Source organism: Oncorhynchus tshawytscha, linkage group LG25, assembly GCF_018296145.1.
Source record: "Oncorhynchus tshawytscha isolate Ot180627B linkage group LG25, Otsh_v2.0, whole genome shotgun sequence".
Classification (NCBI taxonomy): Eukaryota; Metazoa; Chordata; class Actinopteri; order Salmoniformes; family Salmonidae; genus Oncorhynchus; species Oncorhynchus tshawytscha.
Window position 1 is genome coordinate 34,431,659 of NC_056453.1, and position 5,712 is coordinate 34,437,370.

Sequence of the window (5,712 nt, forward strand, 5' to 3'; positions counted from 1 at the left end):
CTGACAGTGCAGTAATATCTAACAAGTAATCTAACAATTCCACAACAACTACCTAATTACACACAAATCTAAGGAAAGGGATGGAATAAGAATATATACATATAAAATATATGGATGAGCGATGACAGAGCGGGATAGGCAAGATGCAATAGATGGCATAAACATACAGTATATACATATAGGATGAGTAATGCAAGATATGTAAACATTATTAAAGTGGCATTATTAAAGTGGCTAGTGATCTAGGCCCACCTGGAAGAGAGACAGAGTGACGCAGTAGAGAATCAGGGGAGATTCCGCCGACAGAGATGGGTGCCTCGCTTCGAGTTCTTAGGAAACTATGCAGTATTTTGTTTTTTCTGTATTATTTCTTACATTGTTACCCCATTAAAGTTTTTTTAATTAAGTTTTATTACATACAGCCGGGAAGAACGATTGGCTGTAAGAGCAATGTCAACTTACCAACATTATGACTAGGAATACGACTTTCCCGAAACAGATCCTCTGTTCGGGCCACCACCCAGGACAATGGATCTAATTCCAGTAGTCGACCCAAAACAAGGGCGCCACAGAAGGGGCAGAAAAAGTGGCCTCCTGGTCAGGCGCTGAAGACGTGCACATCGCCCACCGCTCCCGAGTATACTACCAGCCAATGTCCAGTCACTTGACAAGAGGGTAGACAAAATTCGAGCAAGGGTTGCCTTCCAGAGAGGCATCAGAGATTGTAACATTCTCTGTTTCATGGAAACATGGCTCTCTCGGGATATGTTGTCGGAATCGGTTCAGCCACCGGGCATCTCCATGCATCGCGCCAACAGAGATAAACACCTCTCTGGGAAGAGGAAGGACGGAGGTGTTTGCTTAATGATTAATGACTCATGGTGTAATCATAACAACATACAGCTACTCAAGTCCTTCTGCTCACCTGACTTAGAATTCCTTTGAATCAAATGCCGGCCATTTTACCTACCAAGAGAATTCTCGTCAGTTATAGGACAGCTGCGTACATTCCCACTCAAGCAGAAATCAAGATGGCCATCAAGAAACTTGGCCATCAAGGACTATATGCAAACTGGAAACCATATATCCTGAGGCTGCATTTATTGTTGCTGGGGATTTTAACAAAGCAAATTTGAGAACAAGGCTACCTAGATTCTACCAGCATATTGATTGTGCTACGTGCATGGGCAATATCCTCGACCACTGCTACTCTAACTTACGCAATGCATACGAAGCCCTACCCCGCCCTCCATTCGGCAAATCCGTCCACAATGCCATCTTGCTAACTACCGTCTTATAGGCAGAAACTCAAACAGGATGTACCAGTGACGAGAACCATACAACGCTGGTCCGACCAATCGCAAGCCACACTTCAAGATTGTCTTGATCATGCGGACTGGAATATGTTCCGATTGTACCCACTGTGACTATTAATACCTACCCTAACCAGAAACCGTGGATGGGATGACGGCTTTCGCGTAAAACTGAAAGTGCGATCCACAGCATTTAACCATGGGAAAGAGGTCTGGGAATATGACTGAATATAAACAGTGTAGTTATTCCCTCCACAAGACAATCAAACAAACGACCTGCCAGTACAGGGACAAGGTGGAGTCGCAATTCAATGGCTCTGACACGCAACGTATGTGGCAGTGTCTACAGGAAATCATGGACTACAAAAAGAAAACCAGCCACATCACGGACACCGACGTCATGCTTCCAAACAAACTAAACACCTTCTTTACCAACTTTGAGGAAAATACAGTGCCATCGTCGCGACCCGCTAACAAGGACTGCACACCCCCCTCTCCTTCTCCGTGGCTGGCGTGAGTAAAACATTAGAAGGCCAGCATTCCGGAGTCGCCTCTTTACTGTTGACGCTGAGACTGGTGTTTTGCAGGTACAATTTAATGAAGCTGCCAGTTGAGGAGTTGTGAGGCGTCTCTTTCTCAAACAAGACACTCCAATGTACTTGTCCTCTTGCTCATTTGTGCACCGGGGCCTCCCACTCCTCTTTCTGTTCTCAGTTTGCGCTGTTCTGTGAAAGGAGTAGTACAAAGCGTTGTACAAGATCTTTCTTGCATAGAATAGCCTTCAGTTCTCAGAACAAGAATAGACTGATGAGTTTAAGAAGAAAGTTCTTTGTTTCTGGCCATTTTGAGCCTGTAATCGAACCCACAATTGCTGATGCTTCAGATACTCAACTTGTCTAAAGAAAGCCAGTTGTATTGCTTCTTTAATCGGAACAACAGTTTTCAGCTGTGCTAATGTAGCAGTGTGATGTTGTTCCCCTAGATTATGCAAATTGCACATAAGGACCAGTTCAAATAGGCCAGGTCAAAAGGGGATGTTAATAATTTGATGATAATAATAATAATAATTCAGTGTGTTTTTAATTTAATTACAGCTGCATAGCTAATGTTATTTTTTTGTGTGAAAACACTTTTTCATATCTATATTGTAAATACACTTGATTGTTAAAGTTTTGTATATTTTGGTTTGGTCCATCGTATCTGTGTTACTGTACCCTCCTATTGTTCTCTCTTGCATGACCTTCAGCTAGCGAGGTATGTTGTCCTTGGCTCCGCTATTTTTCAATATAAAACCATGGTTATGCAACCATACGTTTTGTTACAATATGTACAATATGAATATTTATGTTAACAAGTTTTACCGAGCTTGCTAGCTAGAGTACCTAGGGTACCTGTAATTTGTGGGTACTTGGGACAGTGTTTAAGCGAGTATCCTTGCAGGTGCCTGAGAGCTGTGACTGCGCCAAGGGCTAACATATTGTGCGTTGTCTCTTCGTGCGCAGGGCAAATAAAAATCCAACAAGCAGACCTCCAGTTGTGGCAGTGTCCTCATTAAATTACACAATGCAGAACGAACGAATGTTAGTGCTCCACCTTTCTTTAGGGACGATGGCTCAGATAAGTACTCTGTCCTGGACAGGTGTAAATATTAGACCTTTGCTAAATAATCTAGCCTTTGACATGACAGTTATTTATTTTAATATACACATGAGGTGACTCAGGCTTTGACTTGTTGTTGTCAAAGTGTTAGTGTGATCATACGGCTTAGAGAAGGACTGTGGACCCCCGACTGTGCCAGGAGGCTGGTACATTGGAAAAGTACACAAACAATTGCTTCCGAACTTTGCGCGAGATCATGTCTGTCAGCAGACTGATAGTTCCTTGAAGAGTGTCGTAGCTGAATCAGAATTAGTTAGGTAACATAGATAAATAAGATGTTTTAATTATTTTTTATCCTAACTGAAATATTCCCACAGTACTTGACAATATTTTCATCGCTTACAGTACATCCTTCTCTCTCATCCACCATTTTGAAGAGCTCTTATTCTAAGGTGCTCCAGGACAGAGCTGCTGCTTAACATTCACCAAACAAGCTGTTCTCAAATCTGACAACATTCTGTCCTACACTAACATAATTGCAAAAGGGTTTTCTAATGATCAATTAGCCTTTTAAAATGATTAACTTGGATTAGCTAACACAACGTGCCATTGGAACACACGAGTGATGGTTGCTGATAATGGGCCACTGTATGCCAATGTAGATATTCCATTAAAAATAATCAGTTTCCAGCTACAATAGTAATTTACAACATTAACAATGTCTACACTGTATTTTTGATCAATTTGATGTTATTTTAATTGACAAAAATTGAGCTTTTCTTTGAAAAACAAGGACACTTCTAAATTACCCCAAACTTTTGAACAGTAGTGTACATTATTGCAAAAATACAATAATTCAAACAACATATGGCCACTGTTGATGAAGCCACTGTTAAGAATGGTGTCCAATTGAAAAGTGTTTCAATTTTGTTTTTTCAACTGGGTCTTTAAGAATAGTCATGTCTGTTTTAGATATTATTGGGCACTATGTTGCTTTATCCCACTACAGGTTTGGGGTCAATTCCATTTAAATTCCAGTCAATTCAGAAAGTTAAAAAAATTCCAATTACACGTTTTCCTCATTGAAAAGCATTGAAGAGAATTGGAATTTCAGTGTACTTCCTGAATTGTCCCCAACCCTGTCCCACTGTCCTGCAGCAACTAGTTTGACATTAAGTAGAAAAGAAAAATGTTCTTCCCTCGTCATTCGCTATGCGAGCTCCAAGGCTAATGAAATATTTACAATAAATAGAACAGCAAACACAGGTCTCATGGGGTGTGGTGGCATAGCTGTCCTTGCATGCTTGACTGTAAGTTGCTTTCAGGGCTGGCTCCAGGCTTAAGCACCATGAGCTGTCGCTTAGGACCCCCAGCCACTAGAGAGTTAGAATAGTAGAATAAAAAAGGTGCATGTTTGAAATTTGGTTGTGCATCAGCAGTTTTGATCTTTTGTTCTCTACTCACCATGGCAAAATGTATAGACAAGCAGAAAACTTGCTTTAAAACTTTAACATTTTCTCTCCACCCTATGGCAAAATGTTTAGAATTGCAGGAATTTAACTTTAAAACAAAAAAATGCTTTCTCCGCTGTCAAGGGGGTTCACACATTTTTTTTGGTCCGTTCGGTGGGGCCCCCCCAACCAATTCTCGCTTAGGGCCCCCTAAAGATTAGAGCCGGCCCTGGTCGCTTTGGATAAAAGTGGCTGCTAAATGGCATATATTATTATTATTACATATAAAATATAGCCAAGAGACTCTATACTTTTGTAATTCTCATAAACACTCTAATCTGCTGATTTATAAATAATTATTTTGATCAGACTAGTGACCACATGTATTTGTACAGTAACTCCTATTTGTTCTGGTCTTAATGGCACGTAATGGCGCATAATGGTCTTAGTGGAACATAACAATATAAATGTATTACTTATGAGAGGCTTTTGGAAGCAGTTTATTCCATTGCATATTTATTACAAATTGCACAAATTAGAAACCCAGTGGGGAAAACTGATTGCAATGACACATCTTCCTAGCGACATTACAAAATTATGCTTCTGACTTGATGGTCATAATGCTGACCTCCATACAACCTCTTGTAAGCTACAATCTCATAATTCAGACCTCATAGCTCTAAATTATAACAGATCTATTGGACAATATCTATCCTCATCATTACTAAAGATGGAAAACACAACGCAACAGGTAATTCAATACAAATTATATAAGGGCCAAGTGTTCACTTATGCTTATCGAGAGCAAATACCAACATCCTATTATCAAACACAGATTTAAAAAAAGGTTCTATAGAACAATTCCCAACCTTCCATACATCATATGTCCCCCTCCCCCCCCACACCATTTTATTATGAATGTGATTTCTTGTATACCTGATGCAATGACAATTATTCCCATATCAATTACAAGCAGCTGAATGCCTGCATGCATACACTCTGTGAACTTCACATTGAATTATACACTTTCTATGTGATGTGAAAGATTGAGGTGTTGAAGTACTTAGTGACAGTAGGAACCCTGTCTAATGAAAAGGCATGGTTCAAAAAAAGCATGGTTCAAATAGTCCAGAATCAGTGGAATGCAAAACACAAAAATAATGCTGTGCTCTATTCACGTCATGCTTATATATCATGTTGACTGTGAAATTGTCTTTAGCTTGTCAGAGGAATGGGTTGAATGCTACCACATACAACCTGGCCAAAAAACGATTCCGTAGCTTAAACAGACTGAAATAAATACTTCACCTCATGGTGGTACTGTAGGATGCACTTCCCTGTAGCTCATA